This window comes from Sebastes fasciatus, chromosome 16, assembly GCF_043250625.1.
Source record: "Sebastes fasciatus isolate fSebFas1 chromosome 16, fSebFas1.pri, whole genome shotgun sequence".
Classification (NCBI taxonomy): domain Eukaryota; kingdom Metazoa; phylum Chordata; class Actinopteri; order Perciformes; family Sebastidae; genus Sebastes; species Sebastes fasciatus.
The window spans coordinates 4,974,180-4,989,459 of record NC_133810.1 but is presented as its reverse complement, the minus strand read 5'-3'; the positions used below and the strand labels follow the sequence as shown (position 1 = coordinate 4,989,459).

At 41.2% G+C, this 15,280-nt stretch overlaps 1 long non-coding RNA gene across 1 annotated transcript in view; it reads left to right on the top strand.

The window, feature by feature from the left end:
- LOC141752250 (uncharacterized) overlaps nucleotides 1–14,929 on the top strand; it is a 423,479-nt gene extending 408,550 nt beyond the window's left edge. The window contains exons 2-4 of the long non-coding RNA XR_012590195.1: nucleotides 11,493–11,591; nucleotides 12,239–12,463; nucleotides 13,437–14,929. This is a non-coding gene — a long non-coding RNA (uncharacterized LOC141752250). The remainder of the gene's footprint in view (nucleotides 1–11,492; nucleotides 11,592–12,238; nucleotides 12,464–13,436) is intronic.
- The last annotated feature ends 351 nt before the right edge of the window (nucleotides 14,930–15,280 follow it).

Below are 15,280 nucleotides of genomic sequence, written 5' to 3'. Positions count from 1 at the left end.
AGTGTGAACACATGCACTTCATAATTTAAAATCATTTATATATGCAGTGGTTTGGAATTGGGACAGAGGTGGTGAAACATCTCCATTTCAGTTTTTACCCCCCTAAAAGACCAAACATCATATTATCACATGCTGACTAATGTTCGATGTTTCACAATATTATTGCAGCAAAACAATGTTGAAATGAGTCAGACAAACGTTTGATATTGATACGGCTGCACAGTGAATCATGTCTCTGAGTAAAGCGATCTTATCAAATACACACTCATTCTTAACTGATCCATTCTGATAATTCCGCCACAGAAGTGTAAACAGACCCGCTGCTGCTAATAATAGCAGAATAATCCAGATGTGCTGTGACTGCAGCAGAATATAACGTTTCAAACTGGCCCTCAGTGTTTGTGCCCTGCAGTGTGAATAAGCCGCCCCTAACTGACTCTGTGGTTCATTAGTATGAAGCTTTATGAAAAGGCTTCATTAAAATTGCATCCAGCATTTCAGTGCCTGTAATGAAAGTTAGTGCGAGTGTCAAAACCTCTCCTGTTAACTAAACCCAGCCAGCGCTGCTCGCTGCTGGAGACTCATTCATCATGTGGTCTGAATCCTGGACTCGCTGCTCACACAATTTATCCACATTGTTCAGCAACTTCTGCAGATACTCATCAAGTTGCAGCACTTGTATTTAGTCCTCTGCTTTGAATGCATCACCATACAGTAAATTATTACTAGGTTTGGTGTTATTTACTTCATGCTGCACAATGCCTTGATCTGACTTTCCACAGATTCTGATATATGAATTCAAAATGCACAGATAAGACCTGTAAACAGGCTTTAACTTTGCCCCTTTAAGATGCATGGCCACTAACGGTGCATTTCCACCAGATCCGGTGACGGAGGGCGTCTCAATGCTTTCCATTACTTTCATATGGAAATCAGGAGAAGCCGTCACCCAGTGCATGGCGGGAGTGTTAAGGCAAGTCTTTATTTGCATAAAGTTGAAAGATCTCTGTCCAGTGCGGCGCGTCCGGCTCACGAAACTTGGACCAAGCTGTGAAATGAAACGATATCCAAATTAGGGTGGATTGTTTAGACGGAATAACAGAAAGTTAGAGCGTGTTTTTTCCTGTTTGAAACAGCGAGCAGAGAATCAGGGACCAATCACATGCATTCCACGATAGGGTGGCCAGTAGAGCGGAGCAGCGTGTTCCCTACCGTCCTCGCCAGATCTGGTGGAAATGTAGCGTAAGCTCAGTCTAAAAGACTGCATTGAAGTGAATGGGGAAACCTCAAACCTTTCGGTACAAATACAAAATGAATACATTTTCCAGAAGTAGTTTGACTCTCTCTGCAGCCCATTTCACTATTTCTACTGTGTGCATCAAAGGCGTTTGTTATCGCACGCGAAATGACTTACATTACAAATAAATTACAGTGTCATTAATACATCATTTGGTGAGAGTGGGCTGATCAAACTCAGCCATGATACCACCGCAGCTCCATTCACACAATTCTGCCACTAGATCCCGCTAAATGCTACGCACTGTTCCTTTAACATCAAACGCATCACCACTCACAGCACAGAGCTCTTCTTCTTCTTGCTCTTCCTGTTGTGTCCACTGAAACCTCTACTGTATATTAAGGGGCCAGTGGAATCTCCCGTTCTCCCGAAATGTTTTACCTTTTAAAGTGAAACATCACTACACGTCCAGTGTAGATGATGGTCTGTATGTTCATTAGTTCAGGGGTCTGAGTGGTAGCAGTCACTCCAGGTCCATCATCACCAATCCTCGCTCCTTCTCTTTCCTGTTCTAATTGCCCCAATCGTATAGTCGTACTGCTGCCACCCATTAGGATAATATCCATTAGTCTGCCTCTCCTTCCCCCAGACCACCACTCCCTGCCTTTACTACACCTCTGAGACACACACACTCTTATAGGCTAAGCCCAACACACAGATGTGCACAGAGGCTTGCAACCAACATGTTCAAGCACAGCAACAAGAGGGAGTTTTTCCTCTATTAATATTCACGGCGTTCTCTTATTTTAATTTCTTCAGCGGAGCCTCGATCTGTTCGTTACCGTCTCAGCCTCGACTTTTCCACACACAAACACGAGCATCCTGCGAGAAGTAACGAGCTAATGTTGTGTTCCTCTTGCGAGCATCTGAGATGATCTCTCTCTCTCTCTGCCGACATGCTTTTATGAGAGCGGAGAAATGGAAAATGGAGGAATGATTTATCTCACCAACCCTTCAGGAGTGTATTAAAACCGTTCCTTTTACTTACCAACGGGATCGCTCTCTGACGCTCTCTGAAATAAGGCCATCGTGCAAAGTAGGAAAATTCTATCTGGCAAAGAGCCCAAACAGATTCAGAGCCTCCGGAGATGATTGAAATGAGTCTGAACTTTCTCCAGAGGGATGTGTCTGCTCATTGTTTCAAATCTACTGAGATAACATGGAGATGATAAGTTCCACTACTACAAACACGTACAGGGCGTCATGCACACACGTTTTCTGATTTTCTTTTGACAAGTATCTTGCAAAAACTCAAATTACATCTGCAGAAAGTGCAGGAGAGAAAAATATCATATTGAGAGCAACTTGCTATCCACCCTCTTTATGCCATGATCTTGAAAATGCTCCTTTCTGATTGGCTGGCAGGTGTCCATTAAAATCGTGTAAAGCCAGGCAGAACCTGTACAAATTAAGATAGATTTTGATTTTAGAGTCGGGCTTAATTTCTGCTAAATTGATTCATCAGAACGTGTGATTAATTGCCTGAACAATCAAGTTCAGTCGCTAGTCAGTGAAGTTAACGTCAACCACGACTGCTTCCTAACCCTACCTAAGTGTTGCCTAAACCCAACTTCCTGTGAAAACAGAAGTTTATTTTGAAAGAACACTATGTATGTAACGAGCGTTTATTGACACGCCGTCCCTGGTCCGTCCAAAAGTAATGCAAGGGGGTCACCCCGTGCATTGGTCTCCGATACCGAGGGCATGACACCTGACAAGAAACACACTTTAAGAAATGGGTGCAGCTTATCTTTTTGTCTGTTGAGAGGTCATAGTATAAGCATGATGATGGACTCCATTATGTTAATCTACCAGGACACCTCAGGTACGTGTCGCTGCCTCAGGTTAAGCACCTCTTCCCACGTCCAATCACCAATTGTGTCAGCTTGATGTCAAATCTGTGGACTTTGTGTAGTTAATGACTTTTGACAATTTAAACTAGGTGTAAGAGGATGAGTCTGAGAAGGCAGGATGAAATAAAGAAGAAAGAGAGAGGGAGTAAGAGGAGCTCAAAATGGGAATGGGGGAGAAAAAGAAGGAATGAGGGACGAGGAGGACTCAGGGACTGGACAGACAGAAGTGGGGGAGTGTAGGGGGATCACAGCATCATTATTTCATAGAGTGAGGAGGCAGATCCACATCAAGCTTCCCACAATGTCAAGCAGTCAATCAGCATCAACCTGTGTGTGTGTATGTGTGTGTGTGGGGGGTCGTTGGTACGTTTTAAAATTTTCAGAGGTCAGAGGTCGGGACGCTGGATGAGAGCACAGACGAGGAGGAGGAGCCCAGGGACTTGCCCCCCCCCCCTCCCCTCATCTCCATCCCCAGTCTGCAGCCTCGGGGAGATTCGCAGCAGCAGCAGTTTCAGACGACTGAAGTGCAGTCGGGAGTTTGAGCCGTCAGTTGTCGCAGGGCAGCAGACGTCGTCATCATAAGAGGTCTCAATCACGGGAGACTAAGGGAGGTCACCTGAGCGGTGGTCTGCTGGGACTCTCCGGTGTCAGGTTGTCAGGGCGATGAGACGACTATACAACCCGCTTCCTCCTGAACCGGCGCTTCAATGTACATGTGTGAACAAACATATGAGCGGACGCCAGTGAGCCTCACACACTCCCCTCCGGCATGAAAGAAAGATGATGGCATGAATGATGTATTGTACTGTTACACAAACACACATATGGTGAAGGGCAACAATTGGAGTGATATGTTGGTTTCTGTAATACAGTCTGTCTGCTGCAGAGAGAGGGAATGGACGACAGAAGAAAAGCTCACTGACAGACAGCTCAACCCCCAATTTACTCCTTCTTTACTCATAGAGGAATGACAGGCTTCTCTGGTAAATATGTGTATTTCACCTTGATATTTTTTAACAAGACACTCTTAGGTAGTGAGTTCAAACTGACATAATTCAAAGGTTATTATGATGCTTTCATAAAGTTCATTGCACAGACTCAATTTTGGCTGAGGAGGAGATTCATCAGTGAATCAAATCAGCCAGTCGGCAGGAAAAAATGTGAGCATTGTACGTTTCTGCAAACCACGAATATGTTGAACGGCAACGTTTTTGCATTGCGATAGAGTAGTATATTTAGCGACTGTTACTATAACAAGAGAGAAGGGCAGATGGGAGGCGTGGTGGGTGTTGACCTCGTATCATGGGAAGGCGTGTCATTCTCGTGAAATTAAACGAGTTAAAACAAATAAAGATTATGACTCATTCTGGGCAGATAAAGTAGGCAGATAAAGGGTCTTATCTTTAATGCAGGTTTTAAATTTACATAACTGTTGTTTTGTGATAACATCTTCTGTATTCTGACGGAGCCGGCTGGCGTTCCAGAGAAGGCCACTTTAAGTGGGTTCGTGTTTGTGGGCTCAGGCGGTGCCAGGTGACCCTGGCATGACATGAGCACGCCACACCTGACTGCCTTATCGCATCACAGCCAGTAAGAGATAAGAGTAACAGAAAACCATCCAGAACTGATGAAGCTGAACTCTTTTGGGGTCAGCAAGGAAATCCTCACAACCTTCTACTACTCTTTCATTGAGAGCATCATGACTTTCTCCATCACCTGCTGGTTCTACTCCATTAGCCTTCAGAATAGAAACCGCCTGTTAGAGCTCTCTCCACCCTATGCGAGCAGCAGATGTTAAGGTCAGCCGGCAGGATCTTACAGGACCCCTCACACGTCCTGTTCCCTGCATTTGAGTGGCTCCCCTCAGGACGCCGGCTTCGCTGCCCAGGCTGCAGGACACAGAGGAGAAGGGCAACATTTGTCCCCAAGGCTGTCCTTCTCCTCAACTCCCAACCATCCCTGTCCCTCTACTCACCCAACTAACCCCCCCACACACAATCTCCCTCACACACAGACTTGCACACTTGCACATGGCTTCGGCCCTGGACTGCTTTTCATTCATGGTTTTTTTGTTTTTTGTTTTTTTACATCCATATGTACCGTATACTGTGTATACTGCACTATTTGCACTATTTTAAGTATTTACTGGTATTAGTACTATATTAGTATCACTTTTTTTAACTTTAAAGATGTTTCAAATTTCCTGTTTGTGTTGTTAATTGTACTACTCTACGAGCCTCTACAATTGCCCCTCGGGGACAAATAAAGTGATTTGAATTGAATTGAATTGAATTGAACTCATCATGACTCATGAACCTCATAGTGACTCACCACATCTGGTGTTTTAATCATGATAAAACTTTGATAAAACCCTTCAAGCCTCAGGTAGCTTGGTTTTCTCTTTAAACATCAACACATCATCAATACATCAACTCACTCCTGGCACACTTTCCCAGAGCGTTTACTGTTGCCGCGGATGGGTTTACATTATAGTTAATGGAGCGCTAAAGGGTGCCTTGTGCGGCGGTACTGAACGGCGACGACCGAGACAAAGCCTCGGTATTTAACACCTTGAGAATGAGAAAGGGCTGTTTATTTAGTTTTCTCTTATTTCCATTCGGGTTTTGTTTGATTTATGTTTTTACACCTGAGTAAATTTTGAGGCTCAGGGATTCCCAAACTGTGGTACACGAGAGCCTTTGCTAAAAGACCGGACAATTGCATTCCAACTGGCCTAAGTCCTCGTCTTAAAACACCAAAATTGTCATTTAATTTTATTACACACAACAGTTACGTGACGTCTGACATTACTTGAACTAGTGATGTTGGCGTTAGTTAAACACAGTCGGATTCGGACACCTCAGTCAAATGATGATCACTGAAAATGCCGTTGATTCCAGACCAGCAGCACGTGTACAGTATGATGTCGAGGTGCATTCCTGTGTGGCGCAGATTTGAACTTTAAGTGTATCAGTCGGCTGCTAAGTGTAAAGCTTCGGTCGGATGTTGAAGGACTGACAACAGAGAAGATACTGTAAATCTACATGTGTTAAACAAATACCTAATTATTATTTTATAAGTTTAAAGAGATGCACTCGTACTGTTTATCTCTTTTGGTGTTGTTTTTGACTTGGCCTTCATTTGACTCTCAAGTTCACTTGAATCATGAATGAATGAATCATGTTGATTACTGGGTTCTTCTTCCTAGTAATCCCCTCTCCCTCTCCATGATGATCTTGCACGTTAAAGCCGAGTAGTGGAATGTGTTTTTGCATGGGACAAGGATTGTGAAGACTACAGTTCTAATTACCCAGAACCATCTTTGGCCCCGGGGCTTTGACTCGACTCATCATTCACCTGCTGCCGGCATGAATGGCAGTAGAGAGAGACAAAGGGCTGTAGGAGAAGGATAACAGCTTGTTTATCAGGTAACAGTTGCAGGTCCAACACCACCCACATGCTCCCTCCCAGCCCCCAGTTTCAAAACATAAAGGATTAGCCCTTTATCTATTAACTGACTCAGTGATCTGATCTCAAAGAGTTCCTTTAACCACTCAGCTAGCGCTTGAAATTAATTCTGTAACTCCCAATTACAATCTTGGTTGTGCAAAGCTCCAAAATTCTCAAAGTGAGCAGCCAAAAATGGGAAAAAAACTTTTAAACATTTATATTACAAGCAGAATGATGACACCAAATGTGTTTTTTTTTTCTTAAACAGCATTCAAATCTATTTTGTTTTTGCACATCGAAGCTGGATTTATACTTCTCCAGGTTGCATGCAGGTGGACTTACATGAGGGTCAATTTGATCTGTTTGCATGGCTAATTGCTGATGAGATTCAGGAGGCGCGCACGTCGGCTCATGTGCAAGCATCTGCAGATAATTCCAGCACAACTCACTATAGTGTGAATAAAGATTTCTCAGTGACTTTTATTTATGTTAAGGATCATTTATTTCATGTTGGAAGCTCAAGTAACAACAATGATGAAAAGCACGTCTTCCCAAAAATGTCCATGCATGAATACATCGACTGATGATCTCTGAGGATTAAACATGTGGACGACAGGCAGTTATCAGTGTGCTCAGAGTCAAACAGGTGGAGTCAATCTGAGCTGATTGCTCTGCCTCGTGGCATCCTCTCAGTCAGCTTTCACACTGCAAAATCAATTAGAAAACAAAAGACAAAAGCATGAGCATACAGGTCTTAAAGCTTCAGTAGGCAACACGTTTTTGGCATCATCGGGCAAAAATTCCATAATAACCTTTCAGAATATTGTAATTCACGTGTTCTGAGAGAAAACTAGACTTCTGCACCTCCTCATGGCTCTGTTTTCATGCTCTAAAAAATCTATTCCTATAAATCTGTTCCTATTGGCTGTGCTCTGGCTGGTGGGCGGTGCTTCGTATTTCCTCAACAGATCTCTACATGGCTGTCACAAACTTTATCATTTCACAGCTAAACAGTACACTACAAGATGTTTCTGAAAACATTTGTGACGAGAAATAAGCATTACAGTAACAGAATATTGATTCATATTTGATCAGCGCTGCCTAGTTTGACTGTTTGGTCGGAGTTCACAAGTGATTGACAGCCGGCTCTCATAGACGGCAGCTGGACGGCAGACTCCAGATCAGCTCTGATTTGTTGTTTTCCTCCGGTCTGTGAAATATTGCGGATGCCGTTAGGAGCACCGGAGGACACAGAGACACATGATTTTTTTCAGATTACCTGTCTCATGCACTACTCTCAGGATATAGTGAACGTTTTATAAAAATCACTTTCTTTAAATTATATTTGCTCCATTTCTACCCACTGAAACTTTAAAATAAATATACATATTTAAATAGAAATAGTGTGGATACCAGGTGTGTGATAGGCTACTGCTCATTAATGAGTCACACAACATGAGGAACATAAAGTCAGATTTCAGCCATCAGCACCAGTGTGAAAGTGACCTGAATCTGATTTTTGTATTCAACCCGTTCAAAAAAATATGATGTAGGTGGGCCACATTTACTTCTAATATGAGCACAGAGTCTATGTAATCACTTTGTGTCTCGCTCTGTGTGTGGAATCAATACAGAGTAAAGATAAAAACCAAATGATGAACTCCAAATTACCAACTAAGTGGTGTAAATTGATTGTTTGCCCTGCTGTACCACTGTGTATGTAAATGTGTGTGTTAGTGCATGGATGTGTGTGTGTGTGTGTGTGTGTGCCCCACAGGGAGTGTGTGCTCTGTGATCCAGGTAATGCAGACCAGAGAGAGAACAGGAGAACAAACGAGAGGCGACCGCTCTTCATCCATCTTCTCTCTCTCTCTGACCTCGTTGGTCCCGTCTTCTTTTATTGATCGATGTGATGACGCCGTGTTGTGTTCACAGGCCGGTCGTGACAACCTGGTGACAAGGCTCCACAGGGGGACACGGGGGGGAAAGAGTCCCACAGACAGAGAAGGAGGAAAGGGAGATAAATGCTGATCCTCAGGGCCCGGTCACACCGGCAGTTTATGAAGGTGAATTTCAAAATAAATCAGAGAGAAAAATCACAATCAATCAAGTCAATTTGTGCTCTTGTATTGAGATCAACTTTGTTAAACTTTAACATGTGGTATTCAAACGTATCCTCATAAAACAGTATGGTATCTTAAGAAAAGTTATTCCTCATTATTTGTACATTCTCCTACGAATGTCGAGCAACACGTGTCAATTTCCACTTCTTACATGCATACAGTCTTTTTAAAATAAACTCCCGTCTTCACAGGAAACATCTTGGTTAGGTTTAGGAAAAGATCGTGGTTTGGGTTACATATCTACGGAAGTGGTGTTACTTAAGTACGTCATATTCAAGAGAATAAACTTCACCATAATTAAACAACCGAGTGAGTGTCAGCAATAACAATCAAAAAGGAAATTACAAGACAAAAATGAATAATATTAAGTAGTCAAACAAGAATTAAGGTACATAATACATTTGTGTCTGAAATAAATTAACGTTACCTTCTGTTTTCACACGGGACATGAACGCCGCTCTCCTGGGTGAAATCTGGTGTTTTTTGGACCCACTTATCCACCCCGACCTCCTCCCTACGTGGCGTTTTGTTGCTCTTTATTCTTCCTGGTTCACGGTTACATACCAATTTATTTCATGGGATATATATAGGAATTACAGTGCATTCATTTCCGTTGGTTTAGCTATAAACAGTGTATGAGAACAGCCTGGGTATTTTCACCATTGCTCATTTCCCCTCGAGGGATTAATCAAGTATTTTATCCAGTTTCCCAGAAGCAAAATTAGCTGCAACTAACAATAACCTCTGCACGAAGTAGCCACTTTTAACTAATTTGATTTCACAGACTACAGCTTCTCTGGTAAAATGAAAACTGACTATTATCTAAACTATCCCTTTGAGAAATGTGAGATGATGTTTGATTCATGAAACAGACAATAATCCACTTTTTTAATTGCCACTCCATTAATCATTTCTCTTTTTGGCTGACTGGATTCAAACTACAAACCCATTATTCATCCCATCTGGAGGACACTTCAGAGGCTGTAGTTCACAATCACTGCAGACATTTCCCTATCGGTCAGTCAATAGTGGTCGCATGCAATCTGCAGCCGACATTTTAGCACGTGGCTCCCCTATTGGCATTCCCCTCAAAAGCAGCATGTGATTATGGGTGTTGACATGCAGCCATTACGCCGATAATTAGTAACACTGCACTGATTCAAATGATCCATCATGGCGATGCCTTGCAGATGAAGCCAGTGATTTATCATCATGTGGAATGTCTGACGCGTGGTTTCTTAAACTGTGGGCTCAGGACCCTGAATGAGTCAGTGACCGTGCTGCTGGAGGGTCGGGGGTGCGGCTTTAATGAGCTTTGATCCCTAAAGATAGGGAGCAATAAAAAAGTGAAATGACACAAAAAATGTAAACCATTTCAATACCAACTGGGTAAACTCAAGTCTGTAAAGTTACTGTACAAGTGGTTGCTGTTATAGCACGACATTACAAGGACATTCCGTGTGTCATGAGAACACGTTTTTACCTTTTCGCCATGCAACAAATCTGAGGTGATGGCCCGCCATGCAACAAATCTGAGGTAATGGCCCACAGTTATGTTTAGGCAATAAAACCATTTAGTTAGGTTTAGGAAAAACATCATGGTTTGGCTGAAAATAAGTACGTAAACTAAGTAAAATACTGGTATATACAGAAAAGTGAGTGTAGTATATTCACACGGATGTGTCTATATTGCAGTCAGAACAGACTACATGGCGTACACATGACACGCCAAAAGCAGGAAAGGCGTTGTTATTGCATGTAAAATGACTTACAAATTACTGTGTCATTCATACGCCTTTTGGTGAGACCGGGCTGACTAAACTGCATTCTCAATTACTTTTCAAGGGAAATATATTTTCTCCCAGATTACGGTTGCACTTTTAAACACATAACGTTAACGTTGTGAAATGGTTAGGTTTAGTAAAGAACATCATGGTTTAGCTTAAAATAAGTATGCTTGTTACGTTATTTAAGTTACGGACAGAAATTAAAATAAATTAGCGTTGACTTTTCACACTCGACACGAACAGCCGTCTCCTGTGTGAAGGTCCTGTGTTTCTTTGACCCTTCAACCCTTCTCCGTACGCGGACTTCCACCGATTATAGATACAAACGGATTTGTGATACGTCAAAAATAACCTTAATCCGGGAGAAAATATGTTTCCCTTAAAAAATAACTGACAATGAAGTTTTATTGTATGGAAACTTATTTTTTAGGAGACAAAATGAGAAGTAAACCCCCTCTGAAAATCTTGTTTATTCTGACCACCAGTGGTTTAAGTTGTTAAATTGTTACCCAACATTGTTTTTGAACAACTTTTAGCATGTTAAATTGTTTTCTCAATCTTTTATTAGTTGTTTTATAGTCCAGTATTATCAACTTATTTTTCCAATTTCTCTGTACATGTGTATTGTCCTCTGGGGTTATTATGTTCTAATTCAGATAGGTAACAATTTGTGCAGTTAACAATTTACCAACTGACATATAGACGGTAGATCTTTACTTCGTCTCTGTTTGGGAAGGAAGATACAGTATTTAGTTTCACTTTTACAACATCTGTCAGATTATGTGTTGTTGCTAAAACAGATCTCCTCGTTTCAAAAGAGCAGTTAATGATTGACGGTCACACACCGTTTGGAATGATTCCTGTGGGGTTAACGGCTGCGCGGCTTCAGTTGGTCAGCTGTTTTACAGACGGCGACAGACACAGAGCGGGTCAATGGTGATAATATCAGCAGTCTGAGGTTTATCTGAGAGCGGCAGGAGAGAGACAGATGTGGCTGCTGGCTGCTATAGATCCACGCTGCATTATCTGCCAGGCCTCAGGCCAAACGACAGCCACTCAGGACACAATAGTAAGTATACAGGTACACACACACACACACACACACACACACACACACACACACACATGGAGGAACATTTAGTTTGTTTCAAGAAATGATTGATTTTTTTCTTGAGTAAAAACATCCCATACAGACTTTACAGGTACAGTATTAAGTAGGAAGACGGGATACGGCTGAAGGAAAATAATTTAATAATAGAAAATAATTTGTGGTGGTAGAATAATGGTAATAAAATTGATTAAAAATGTGACAGACAATCATGATACATTTTAGATCGAATTTTACATGCTGGGTTATTTTTTATTTATACTAATAATACTACTACTACTAATAATAATAATAATAATATCAATAATAATATCAATAATAATAATAATCTATGTTTAAAGTAAATTCAGAGGAAATAGGCTCATGGATTATTTTAATTTGAAAAATACTTGATTTTATACTAGTTGAATACTTGAAATGCTTAACTTTATTATTAAATTTTTTTTAGATATTTTGCCAGCAGTCAAACAGCCCGACTGGACCAAAAACACGCAATAGCATAATAACATTTTGTCCTCACACTACATACACCTTATGGCCAAAATGATGTCCACTGACTGTCCTCATACTGTTATTCACCTGCAATATATATTCTTCCAACATTTCGAATCTCCCGCCAGCTCATCACAGCCAGGTCATCTGATACACTCACCTGAGGTGACACACATACGTCCAGAAACAAAAGTCTGAGCCGCTGACAACGAGCAGCGCCACGCGCCACACAAAGCCATCGAGACACCAGAGGAGTGCGTCGGTTTGATCCCTCTTGTCTTGAAAACAATGACAGACAAGAAGAAGAAAGGATTTTCTTTTTTAAACCATCCACCCACGCTCGGGAAGAAAAGGTAAATCTGTTGTTCAAATTTAAAGAGATGAAGTGATTTGACAGACAGGGGTTAACGGAAAAACTGTTGGGTGGTCTGGTGTGTCATTGGGTTATACAGTCATCCTTGTTTCAGGTCAAAGGCTGGAGTATACCTACAGTATATAGATATCTTTGGCCTCCGTCAGCACCCAAGGGAAACCCATGCAGACTGGTCCTGGTTAGCCCTACTGGGTTCAAACCCTGGACCTTCTTGCTGTGAGGTGACAGTCCCAATCACTAAACCACTATACAAATAAATAAATAAAAGAAATCAGAAATCACTGCAAGAGATAATGTGTTGCAGCCAACCCGCTCAGAGAAATGCTGTTCTTGCTTTTGGCGAGTCATTTGTACGCCATGTTGATGTTGACTGCAATGTAAATGCATTTGTGGAAATATGCTACGCTCAGAGTGACGTAGAATAAAAAGTGAGACTGCTTATGGCGGGTGGGAGGGGAGGTGGATGGGTCCAACAAACACAGGACTTTCAACCAAGAGACCGGTGTTTTGTTTTGCAACTTACGTTAGTGACATTTGTCACGTGTTTTCCGCACTTATGTTACGTAGTTTCCGTACGTATTTGACTTAGTTTACGTACTTATTTTTAAGCCCAACAATGAAGTTTTTTCCTAAACCTAACTAAGTGGTTTTGTAGCCTACACCGAAGTGCGGCTGTTACCGTAGTTACCGTAACAGCAATAATAAAATGTTCATATTGTAGTAGTAAAAATTTTGACCGTGCATTTTCTCCTTTAATATGACAATGGAAGTTTAATTTCATGTCCATTGTCATTGGAGCTTTTGAATCTTTCTGCTTGGATTCATCTGAACAGATGATGAGTGAGTGAAAGCCGAATCAATAACCTCAAGAAAATCCAATTATTCCTCCAATTATACGAGAACTAATTAAGCGCTTGTGATGGTAACTTTTTATTGTGTGTGTGTTTGTGCAGTGAAGCCGCTCTAAGAGGTCCCGACATGAACGTATGGTAACATGGCCGACCCCCGGCGCTGTAACACTTGTAGAGCAGCGCGCTGGCCTGCAGGTCCTATTGTTCTGCTCCCATCAGCCCCAGCGGGGACCGGGCTACGAGGGTCAAAGGTCCACTCGATCTTTTAAAAAAGGGGACCTTGTTTTCCAGATGACCGGCAATTAAATACCCCCCTCCTTCTTATTTCCTGCCCCAGCTGACCCGACAGGGCTTTACTGACAGAAATGAATAAAGAAGAATAGCAATAAGTATAAGACAACATGACAAAAACAATGTTATGTAAAGTTTGTATTATTGGTGGATTCAGACAGATGGCATGACGGACTGTATTTCATTTATACAGTTAATCAAAAATGTTGAAATTCGAACAGATGGATTGGACAAAATTTTACAAATATTATCAAAACTTGAGTTATACTTTTTATTGTTTCCTTAAGAAAAATGACTACAACCGTAACAAAATAATGTGTACATATAATATTTGAAGATCAGATAGTTACTGTAAACTGAAAAACAAAGTATTCAAAAACAAGGGAGGAAAATAACAAAGATAATATTTCAAATAATAAATAAATAAATATACATAAATACAAATAAATAATATATATATATATATATATATAATATTTATTTATATAATAAATAAATTACGCCAAATTGGGAGTGAGAACGGGTTGGCATATCTGTACCAAATTTCATGGCAAGCTACCCAGTAGTTGTCAAGACATTTCAGTAAACGTACGTCTGTATTTTGTTAAATTTTGTAAAATTATCTAGATAAATAGATATTTTTTTTCTTGAAAAATAAAAACTGAATTGGATATAGCAAACCCTGTATGATTATGGGACATTGTAACAGACACACACACACACACTCCTCCCTTGACATCCATCATATGTTGTGCCTGGAGGAAGAGCTGAGGGGGCCGGAGGAGGAGAAGAAGAGAGAGGAGTTTTATGACACCATCTATAAAGCAACACAAAGTCATCATCAACCTCCTCCTCCCCAGTTTCTCTCCCTCCCTTCTCACCCCTCAGGGCGCTCTCTAACTCCCCCCTTCCATTCTCTTTCTCTCCGATAATCCCCCCCTCTGATCTTTGAGCTTCAACTAGTTACTGTTTAATCCTCTGACTGCTTCTCTTTTAGCCTGTGTGTCCTGTGGAAGCCACTATAACCGTCAGCCAATGAATGCACTGGAATTTGTCTCTGAACCTTAATGAGCGGAACACAACAAATCAGGGACTCTGATTACATAGTAAATGTTTTTATTCTTATTTTCATGATGATAGACTTCTCGTTGTTAGAAGTTGAGCTGGCTAGTTTTTTGGCTTAACTTTTCCCCGTGCTTCAGTAGGATTGTTTTCATATTGTAAACAACAGACCTGAGTTTTCCAACTCTTATCAACATGTATACGCTGTTGCCATAAACTCAGATAAACCCTACACTGCAGCAGATAGCTAGATTACAAAAATTGCAAAGTGCTTTTTAAAGAATTTTTAATGTATTTTTGAAACTTTATTTTGATAGTCTGATAACTGACAGTCCACCAGATGTGTTTTCATACAAGTAAAATGTTCACATAAAGCTGATGTTTTGGTCCCCATTTCTTCAGCACAATGCAAAAAACGCTTATTCAGCGTTCATTTGTACTTAGCTCCACCCTCTCTTGTCACTTCTGGTTCCAAAAAAACAAGATGGAGACGACCAAAGACCAAGATGGTGATGGCCAAAACCAAAAAATGGTGAAGGTCAAAAAGCAAAAGATTGCAACGGCTAAAAGCCAAGCTGGCATATGTGAAAAAC